Source organism: Typopeltis vanoorti, chromosome 3, assembly GCF_054136105.1.
Source record: "Typopeltis vanoorti isolate ZY-2024b chromosome 3, IOZ_Tvanoo_1.0, whole genome shotgun sequence".
Lineage (NCBI taxonomy): Eukaryota > Metazoa > Arthropoda > Arachnida > Uropygi > Thelyphonidae > Typopeltis > Typopeltis vanoorti.
Window position 1 is genome coordinate 161246210 of NC_143551.1, and position 12039 is coordinate 161258248.

The 12039-nt window shown below is 36.0% G+C and overlaps 1 protein-coding gene and 1 pseudogene across 5 annotated transcripts in view; one reads left to right on the forward strand and one right to left on the reverse strand.

Annotated features, from left to right (window-relative positions):
* The window catches only part of LOC150108709 (endoplasmic reticulum transmembrane helix translocase), a 647746-nt gene that overhangs the window by 266523 nt on the left and 369184 nt on the right, over window positions 1-12039 (reverse strand). The window lies entirely within an intron of this gene.
* LOC150108710 (5S ribosomal RNA) lies at window positions 1043-1161 on the forward strand (annotated as a pseudogene).

Here is a 12039-nt window from a genome sequence, read left to right on the forward strand (position 1 = left end):
ACACCTCAGGATTCTTCAACAGACGGCAGAATTCCAATCCCTTATATACAGTTTGCCTTTATCATAGCAAGCCAAAAAACTTAAAATCTTCACCTTCTTGCTCTTCAGTTTTGCCTGTCCCAACAACTCTTTTACATCCTCTCTCACAGAATACTTCTCGCCTCTCAAATCATTTGTGCCAACCAAGATAATCATTTCCTTTGACTTACCTTTTTGCATCCAGATGGCATGACTAATATTGTGAATTTCTGCACCAAGGAAATACGATTTTGTCAAACTCCCATTAAGTACTCCTCTGATCATTGTGTCTCCACATATAATTTTCTCGTTTCTTTACTCAGTCTTTATTGTTACTTTGGACCACCTGATTCCTTCTCTTTTCAGCCCTGCAAATCTCGTTCCCCTTCTGCAATTTTTCAATTTCACACATACTGTTTCAAAAGCGAGTGCCTGTGTAGGATAGCATTCAGGAGCACTATTTCTTTATTAATGCCCATTTCATTCTCTTCTATTTTAATGGCCACACATTCGACATTAATAACATCATTTTCTATTCTACCATCAGTACTGTCCACTCTACTAACATTTGCTGCATCCTCATCACCTAACAGGCACTCGCTTTTGAAACATTTAATACACACCCTCTCCATTTTTAATTTCCTTCCACATATTCTTTAATTTTCTCGACGAATACATTTCACACATACTGCACTGCACAAAATCCTGCAAATTCAAATCCCAAAAATGTGTGTTCACATCTTTTCATAATGCAGTAATTAGGTGCCAAAATATACTAGATCTTTTAACTAAAGTACCTGATATGCAGAGTAATCAGTAGATGAAATACCCTCAAACTTGGGAGAGTACCCTAACAGGGCATGGGGAAAAGATTTTGACCAAACAAAAAAAAAAAAAGTTCGATAGGGGAAATATGGCAAACAGGAGAAAATTACATTAACATGAATTGGATGATACATGATTGTGAAATGATTTCCGAGTCAAAACCTCACAAAGTTACTTGATATTTATTTCACTCATTTCAGTCAGTGGCCAGATCGGTTTGAAAGCACCACTTCTCGTCTGATCACTGAAGTTCAGCAAACCTGAGCCCAGTTAGTACTTGAGAGGTTGCCCACCTGGAAACCCTGGGTGATGCTGGCATTAATTATTTGGTCAGCCTGGTTGGCTGAGTGGTTAGCGTATCTGCTCTCCAGCCAAAAGGCTGCGGGTACGACTCCCACCATGGGAGATGTTTGCGATTGTCTGTGAAAATACTAGTGGAAGTAGATGGTATTAGTGTAGATGATGATGGTAGTTGTGGTTCGTTGTAGTTGGTGGAATGAGAGTGGAGACAGAGTGCTGAAGAGTAAGTGCCCTCCCTCGATGAGTCTCTGGACTCCCTGGAGGTGTCACATAACAATAATAATTTCATAAAATGATGTGATACAAAGAACATATCAATCTGGATGATCAACGTGTTGGCCTTTGTGCAGAACCAATAGCTGATAATATCATACAGCTCTGTATACAGTGGAACACAATTGACCTGTCAAAAGATTTTGCATGTAATGTATGATTTTGTCTTTTAAATCAGCCAGATGAAGAACTTTTCCCCAAATACACCAAGCTTTTAAGGTAACCCCAAAGCCAAAAGGCACAGGGATTAAGATCTGGTGAACATAGTGACCATTTCATACAAAATGAATGACTGATTACTCTATCTTCTGTGAAATGTTGATGCAATAATTGTTGAAATTCCAGTCCTATGTGGAGAGGTGCTCCACCTTGTGGGATGACAAAATTGATCAACATGTCCTAATAACGCACAACCATGAGACAGGTCTGGTTTGATGTATTTCTTCAAAGAAAAACTGCCAGATAATGAACTTGGCTGTAACTCCTATCCATACTGGCTTCAACAAATGTAAGGGAACTTGTATAAATATACAGGAATTCTCTGTAGACCAGATGCATAGTTTTGAGTGTGCACTGTTCCACAAACATGAAAATGCACTTTATCACTTCATAGGATGTTCCAAGGCCAATTCTCGTTCACCTCCATGCATGCCAGAAATATCAATGCAAACATTTCTCAGATGTAACTCTTCACTGTAGCTAAGTTTATATGGATAGCATTACAATGCTTTACACAAAGTTTACCATACCATTTTGTTTGGCAAATCTAATTGTCTTGCCAAAGCATTCTCATTTGACTGCTCAACAACTCCAGTTGCAACATCTTCAGTCATGTGCAAAATTCCAGATTTATGCCATCTTCCAATGGAAGATGGCAAATTGCTTGTCTGTTCAAATCAATGAAGCATGCACTACACTGCATTTGGTGTGTTATTAGACCTTTTCACAGTACTCACAAAGTAGTGCTGTAGCATTTTTCCCATTCCTATAGAAACACTTAACAAGAAAGTGTATGTTCAAGTAAAGTAAGAAACACTGCGCAAGTTGAATAACTTGTGTAGTTATGTAGAGTCATATTCATTTATGCCACCTTACTTCACACATGGTATGCAAAATAATTCACTGTTTTTCTCGCTCACAGCACGATACTTCCCTAATCAGAATACAAAATAACCAGTATGCATATCATATTTTCAAAAGCAAACAAAAACAGAGAAGGGGAAATTCATAAATGAATCAGAATTGTCCTCTTACACAGAGTATCAAGGCTCAGAGTATCTTGGGTAGATCTGGAGTTTATACACAGTAGTCTATAAGTCACAAAGGGATTTAAAATGTGAATAACTTTTTGGATAATTAATTTTCTTTTATTTTTTACTTATTTTTTTTTCAGGTACTCTAAGGAACATCTGGAAAATAAACTATAATTTATTTTAATCCTTTATGTAAGCAAACAAAGTTTGTGCCTGAAGTATCTTCATGACTGAGGCAACTCATGGTAAAGATGGACCAAGTTCTCATCACTCCTTGTCTTAGTATCTCCCATAATGCAAAGCGCATCTCCTTGCGGACATGTATAATGCTATGCGTTAAGGGAAGGGTCACTACCCAGACCGGTTTCGACCTTTCCTGAGGTCTCATCAGTGGAAGTCAGACCCAGAGGTGGTGATACGAAGGTGGAAACAATGGAGAAGTCATCTTTACTTATATGAGTTGCAAAAGGTGTCTCACCTTATTATTAAATTACTCTGGATTTAGAGAAAGATGTTGGAAGTTTTTTACCCCACTTCGTTAGACTATAATAAATTTAGTTTAATCCTTTATCCAAGTGTAAGCAAACAAAGTTTGCACCTGAAGTATCTTCAGGACTGAAGCAACTTGTGGTAAAGGTGGACCAAGCTCTCATCACTCCTGGTTTTAGTATCTTCCATAATGCAAAGCACATCTCCTTGCGGAGATGTACAATGCTATGCATTATGGGAAGGGCCACTACCCAAACCTGTTTCGACCTTTACTGAGATCTCATCAGTGGGAGTCAGACTCAGAGGTAGTGATACGAAGGTGGAAGCAATGGAGAAGTCATCATTACTTATACGAGTTGCAAAAGGTGTCTCACCTTATTATTAATTCTAGTAGTAAGACTTATACGTTGGTTGGACATAACTGGTAATTAATTTACGGAATTAACAACGCATATAAAGCAAATTAATTAAAGATAACTTTAATGAATCACTTCTTCAGCCCAACTGCCAAGACTACCAAATTAGCCCGCAAGAGGGCACCATTAGGACTTTAGGAACAAAATTAGTGTCTTAATTTCTTCCTCATTTGCTTTGTTAGTTCCTTAGTGCACATACCATATCTTTATGTTCCTGAAGATGACAATGTGACATTGTCGAAATATAGAAGTGATTCATTAAAGTTATCTTTAATTAATTTGCTTTATATGCGTTGTTAATTCCGTAAATTAATTACCACTTATTATTAAATTACCCTCGATTTAGAAAAAGATGTTGGAAGTTTTTTCCTACTTGGTTAGACTATAATAAATTTAGCTCAGTCCTGAAGATACTTCAGGAGCAAACTTTGTTTGCTTACACTTGGATAAAGAATTAAACTAAATTTATTTATGTGATGTGGTTTTTCGTAACTAATAAAAAAAAATCTCCAGGTTCTGTATTTTATTATAACAAAAAAAAAAAATGCTATTAATTTTTTAAACCCCTTTTGACTTATGGGTCACCTATATAACATTAAGAGTTGTACAATTGAAATACTACATCTCAGCTGTACAAATCCAAGAGTCTAAGTCAACTAGAGAAGAGAATCTAATCTTGATTAGAGATCTGAATATTATCAAAAAGGGGGCACATAAAGTAAGAGATTTCTTATGAAAAATACAGAACTAAAGTTCATGAAGTCCAGTGGAAAACGGAGAAGAAACAGATAAGACCAGAAAGAGAGGCACAGAAATCAGAGGGAAGTCATCTGTTATGGTGCCACTGTAGTGCCAAAGAGCATGAGGCTGAGATAGGCTGGGTAAAGACTAATTGAAAGAAAATCATAGGCAGATAACTTATGGCTGAAATTACTAAGAGGAAAGCTGACATCTTCATTATGGTTAAGAAAAGGCGAGTGTTAGGAAAATTATGAAGATTATCTTGTATTCAGGTTGGGAGATGATCAGTTTGTATTAAATCGTCATGAACATACTTTGCATCTTTCCACCTTGGTCAGTGGAGTAAAAGAAGGAAAGCTAATTTAAATTCTGAAATACTGACATCTCCAAAGAAGATCAATTCACTATTCAAGTAATCAGACTGTAGAAATCAACCTTTAATGATAAGTAATCATCAGATAAAGTCAGAGTGGTTATTAGAATTTGAAGAACAGCATAGTCAAGAAATGAAAATGAGGTAAGCAAATTTTGAGCCAGAGCTCATCAAAGAAGAACTTCTAGGTATAACCAGTGTTATTTCTTTCTTTCTTTTCTTTTTTTTTTCTTTTTTTTTTGGGGGGGGGGGGGTATGCAACAGTACAAAGTACTGCCACCTCTAGTAAACTAACATTTGATGTGAGGATGCAATACATTTAGAAATTTTTAATATTCAGTAATTTTTTACACATTTACCTAGTATTCAAATAAGCTTAGTTATTTAATTAAAGTTATTTCATTAAATAACGAAGCTTATTTGAATACCTATTATTAAGATATTAGATATTTAGAATTTTAAATTACTTTCATGTTTAAATGTTAACACGTTCATGCCAGGCCATGTCTCGGGAGAGTTGCACCTAAGTAGGACTGTAATTGTACTGTATCGTAGGGTTACAATTACAACTTTTATTTGGTTTAGGTGTTCATTCTAGTTATTTCTAATTACACTAAATATAAACAATTTTCCCTAAATACAGTATACACTGATGTGTCTGTGTGCTGTTTTAGAACTACAATAAAAAATGTACTTTGTTTTTAGCACTAAACTACAAATATATAGAGAATATGCACAGGACAATTTCTGGCATCCTACCTGAAGGTATGACATGAGGCAATTTGTCTCTTCTAGCAAATGTGTTAAGTAAATCATTTTACTTGGTTTCATTTGACTTTTGCAGATGTTCTGTTCATTTAAATATATTTTGTAAAATTAATAATCGTCTTGATCTGTAAAGTAAAAAAATTCAAAGGATTACTAGTTTCTTTTCCCCTTCCATAGTTAAGAAATTAAAAACAAGAGAGAGAAAAGGAGTGAAGGGATAACTATAGAGGCTATGTCAAAGACTGTTTTTGTTCCTGATGATATCTAAGTCCAACAGCAAGAAATGACTGCTCAAGTTGCTGGGCTGTTGATTAAAAAAAAAAAAAACTTTTGTGCAAAGTATAACCAGCTAAATTATCAAAATGAGAGACTTGAATGCAAGACCATTGTTAGGATATATGTGATCCACTAAATTCAAGAAAATAAGGTTGAAAACAAGGTTGATTTTTTTTAATGGTTGAGATACAGTTTTCCCACCCTCCAAGACCACATCATACCTAGGTATGATGTGGTCTTGGAGAGTGGGAAAGAAGATAAGAATTACTGATGCAAACACTGCTGACCACAAGAAAAGGTCTTCTGAGGAATAACAGAATATGTTTTGATGAATAAGTGATGGTGCATGTCATGTATGTTTGAAGTATAGAAACCAGGAATTTTAAAGAGGTGTAATGTTTTTTCCCCATGGTAGATCTCATTATTTTTAATTTTTATTATTTTCATAATTTTCATTCAGTGTCATTATTTTTTATAGTATCTTTTATTACCAGAGATGTCAAACTTATATGGCAGATGCATGTGATAGAAGTATTAAAGACACATGGCTGGTTAGGTGAACAGCACAGAACATACAGCACCATTAACAAAGTTGTAGCAGAACACAGGTTAATTAAAATAATTAGCAATGTAAGTGAATAACATCTTATGTGTAAGGAAACAAATTTTAAAAAGCAAAGCAATGCTATACATACATATAAAATAAAAGAAATTTATGACGAGAGAAGTATCTGTACAAATTAATTCTTTGTTAAAAAGATAAAACTTCACACATCATTCTGTCCGAGTCTGACAAGATTTGCTTAGTGTATATTATTATTATCAACAGATCCCCATAGAATCAAGAGACCGATCATGGGAGGTCCCACTCTCACATGCACAGTTCATCATACTTTGACTTAAATGCATTCACTGTCCCTTCACTCACCACACTCTCAGGCAATGCATTACAATCACCCACCACTCTCTCCATGCAAAAAATCTACTCCTCACCTCCACCTTATACAGCTTCCAGGGATAGCCTCTCGTTCTCCCTGTCTGTAGATATTCTATGAAAAATCTCATCCACGTTAATCTGGTAATTATCCCTTACCAACTAATACGTCTTGATCATGTCTCCCCTCCTCCTTCTATCCATGAAGCTTTCTAATTTGCATTCTCTCAATCTGTCCTCATATTCCACATTCCAAAGACCAGAAAACAACTTAGTCAATCATCTCTGAACTCTTCTTCCCCCCCCCCCACCCCCAACATCTCATCATCCTTTGGAAAAACCGGTATCCAAATGTGTGCACAGTAATCCATATGCAGCCTGATATGTTCTATTCTATGTTTAATGTGTATGTCATTTACATACACATTAAACAACAGAGCCCTGGGCACCACCACTAGTGACTTTCCTCTTCTGGAAAGTCACTTTAACAACACAATGCTGCAGCACCAAGATTTCCCTAAATAACTGGGTGATATCTTGGATAAAACGCTATCTTTCAAAACACATCTGGAGAATCTCTCTTTACAAAGTCTTGTACAATGGAATCAAAAAACATCCTTACTTCTACACATCAGTGTTCTCTAAATCATTCCCACGATCTGCTATGTTGTCCTCGCAATTTTAGCAACATCTCCATGAAATTTCAAGTTCCTATCCACCATCACCTCCAAATCTTTCCTCTCCTCTAAAATATCCCCATGAATCTTACACTCTGCATCCCACCTTTGCTTCCCCAATTTTAAAACCTTACACTTTGCAACATTAAACCGGCATTCCCACACACCCATTCAGGCAGTCTCATCTTTAGGTCCTCTTGCAAAGCTACATCTTCTCTACTTCTCATCATGCTCCCCAACTTCACATCGTCTGCAAACAACTTACACCATAATTAATAAAATAATAAAAAAAAAAAACTTACACCATTTAAGCCCTTTCCAATGTCATTTACATACACATTAAACAACAGACCCTTGGGCAACACCACTAGTGACTTTCCTCTTCTGGAAAGTCACTTTAACAACACAATGCAGCAGCAGTACCAAGATTTCCCTAAATATCTGGGTGTTATCTTGGATAGAACACTATCTTTCAAAAGACATGTGGAGAATCTCTCTTTAAAGATCCCATAATAACATCATACAAAAACTGTGTGGTTTTACGTGGGGTTCTTCTGCTATTACACTGCGATACTCCACGTGCCTCAGTCTACTCTGTGGCAGAATATTGTTCACCAGTATGGCTGAACAGTCCTCATATCAAGAAAACCAACATGCAAATAAATGCAGCAATGAGGACAATAACAAGTTGTGTCAAATCCACTCCACTCTACTGGCTTCCAACTTTGAGCAATAATGTGCCACCAAACCTGCACAGACAAAATGCTCTAGTAAAAGAATACAAAAAAATAAACAGCAATCTCCTGTTGTCGATACATGAAGACCTCCCATATATAAATATGAATAGCCTTAAATTCTGACAGCCTCTACTAATACTGGCTGAAAAATTAGTAAATAGCAATTTCAATGTTAATTCGAAATGGCTAGAAACTTGGAAAGAAAAATCGCCACAAGACTTAAACAAGTATATCCTTCCTAATCAAAATCCGAAAGGAATTGAACTTCCATGTCATCTATGAAAAAGCCTAAATAGGATATGCACAGGACATGGTATCTGTGCAGACAGCTTACACAAGTGGGGAAAATTACCTACACCCCCAATGCGACTGTGGGGCCATAAACCAAACCATCTGGCACATTGTGGAGGACTGTGGAATAAGAGCCTACCCTGGTGACCTGAGAGACTTTTTGAGGCAGATCCTCCAGCTCTTGATTGGCTATCTGAACTAGACTTAAAATTTTAGACTTCTTTTTTTTACCTGATATTTGTATATGTGCATTACTTGTCTCATTTTTATTGTCTGCACAAATATGTAATTATATATTCTGATGTCATGTATTTTTATTATGCCATATGATAAATAAATAAACAAATTCCTCTTCTGGGATATCACTCCCCCATACACAACCTGCTGATACCTATCAGCCAGATAATCTCCAATCCAATGCACTAATCTGCCATCCAACCCCATCTGCCCCAATTTAACTACTAGCTTTCATGTGGCATTTGCATATGGCTTAGCCCAATCAGTGAAAACTATATTCTTCTCTTGAGAAGTGCTGGCATTCCAGAAAATGGCATACAATAAGGCAAGTTCGTACACATGGGTCTAACTTGCCTCAGTGAACTATGCAAACTGTTTAATGCACATAAGCATAGTAATTTGATTTCTTAACTGCCCATACCAACAGTTTGAGATCTAAGACCTCTGTTGGATGTACTGATGTTTTTCCCAGATGCTTTTCTGTTTCTACATAGACTGGATTGCCCATGTTTAATTTTGGGCTTAACCTCATGTAATACATTTGTTAATACCTCTGCCAGGATGACTGCCACTGATTAATTAACTCTGCTTTTATTAACTTTCTGTAGTATGCATTGCGGTGGACTGACAAAAGTACACGGAGAAAGCACTACCTGACTTAGCGGTTGTATCTGTAATCTCATTTCCCTTGACCAACATAGCTGGGAATCCAGCACATTTTAAAGGTTCTTCACTTGATACAATATCAAAAAAAAATCACAGAGGCAATGAATATGGATTATATATGAGAGAAAATGGCCTGTATAAATCATACATTTTGGTAGCAGTTTTCTTTTATCTGTAAAAGTGCCAAGTGTATAGCAGCTCAGCAATATATAGTTACTGCATTCAAGTGGAATCTGACTTGCAACAATGCAGCAGTCAGGAAAAACAGCAGTACATCCAACAGAGGTCTCAGATCTCAAATTGTTGGTACAGACAGTTAAGAAATCAAATTACTATGCTTGCATGCATTAAACAGCTGCAAATCTTAGACTGATTATGAAATGAGACTTCTTTACCTGCAACAGTAAGAGGCTTCATGATGGACTGCACAAGGAGGAATACTATCATATTCTGTACAGAAAATGTTGTCCGTTCACGCTGAGAGCTTGTATAATCCCTTTCGCATGCATACCAAATGGGTGAACAGCAGTCTGGTATGTGTAGTAATGAACTTTCCAATGTAAGGGAAAAATACCAATTCACATTGGATGATGCTTAGACAATGACTATTTTAGGGCATATTTAATTAAGTGACAACTGTTTCCACAGAAGCAGGAAAGCAGATTCATTTGTTTTGACAAAAAGGCTCTGAATGGTAAGGTGCATGGACAATGATCAGTATCACATTCTGCAACATTTGAAAGATATTCATTCTTCTCTTAGATGACGGATGCACTGTGTGTGTGCGCGCGCGTGCATGCGTGTAAAGAAAGGATATGGGGGGGGTCTTAAGAACTTTGCTTCTGTTGCTACTGGAATAATATTAGGTTCCATCTTTAACTTTGGGTAAAAATAAAAACTGAATTTACATACAGACACTTTTTTCTGCTAAAATCCTCAGTCCATTAATAAGAGCCCATGACCATATACAATCAACTGCTTACTGAAGTTACCTTTCAATAAAATTCACATTAAAAAAAAAAGAATGACAGAAATTTATTATGTCATCAACATGTAAAACATAGTTATTCCATGAATGAATTTACTTTGACAGAAAAGTGTTACAATTCAAAGTGTCCTAGAGAACACTCTCTTCTTTTCAGTATGTCACCAAAGATAATGAGCTTCACAGCTGGACTTTGAAGATTTGGGAAGAGGGAAAGTTTTTAATAAAAACAGGAAGAAGTCCCTAGGAACTATATTATAAAGATCTTTTAATATACTATATCTCCAAGCTTTGTCCATGGCTCAGAAAACTGTAACCAGTATTCAGATTTCAGGAATGCATCTCTGACATATTTCTAAATGGACCAAGTGGCAAACAGTGAATGTTGTCTACAAAAGCTACATTGCTGGAAAAGAGATAACTGCTTTCTAAACACCACAGAAGTCTGATATTAATCATTTTCTCCAAAATCTTATCTTATAAGATTTTATTATAAAAGCTTATAATAAAAGGAGGAAATTCACTGAAGATGGTGGGAGATGTTTTTTCATCTCATAATGAATGTTATTAGGTCCTAAGATGCTGGAAGGGAAGAATAAAAAAGCACTTTTCTGTTCCTGCTTAAGTGGCTGATTTTTTGTTGAATATCGATAATTCAGGAGGAATATGATACTGCTGCTGAGATTCTAGTACTTTCTTCAAAACTGTATCTATCCTTTATTTTCCAGATTTTATTCCACATATTTGCATGGGCTACATGATTGATAGATGATGTGAACTGGATATAACATTGCTTCTGACTCTGACATCAAACATAATTTGGCCCAAGGATATTTAAATGTTGAGAGATAAGATATTCCAAAATACACTCCATGCCACATATTTCAATCCTTTCTGTTTGGGCTGCTTAGCACTCAAGGTTCAACAATGTTTTTGGATAAGATTGAAATTCAGATGTTTTCAGAATTGTGGTTGTTGCTAGCTGGAAAATAAAATCTAACAGCACTACTTCACTGACAGCTTCAGTATTCAATTTTGTAAGATATGAAGCATTCCATTTGGCCTGGTCAATTTTCAACCTGGGCATCTATGAAAGAGAACAGTATTCTTGTGAAGATATACTGAAAATCACAGGAAAGTGATCACTTTCCTATATGTTCTTTTCAATATCTTGCATAGGATAGGTTGAAGTAAATTCAACATAAGATTATACAGTGGTCTGAGTAACTTGAAATAAGCAATCCCACTGAGAGGCAGATGGTACAAAAAAAAGTGTTAAGTTGGGCATGTTGAAAAGGAAATATGGTTGCCCACAAGAATTGTAACTTCTAAATGAGTAAGTCAATCTCCAGTTCTGTCCTTATGAATTAGTTAAGGAATCCTGCAGACTTGCACTGGATTTATTAAGAGTCTAATATCATTTACAAAAAAAGTCAAAGTGAAGAATCGTCATCAATTTCTGATGTATATACCCAAAAGGAATGCACAGAATACTATGACAGTACCACATAAATGTATATTATTATTAGTTGGCTATTAATAATGTTCTTCCAAATTAATCTGCTATTTGTCATATCTCCAATATTGTAAGATCAATCATTTTGGGTCTACTCAGTTTTGGTATTTGCATCAAATCTACTCAAATCATGTACTCCCTCTTGCTCTTTTTTCTGATATTCTGGCATCAAACACTTGTTTTGTTAACCTTCCCTATCCTATTTAGTGACATATGACATTAGTCTAGATCTGATCACATATTCTTGAATGCTATCAATGCCGC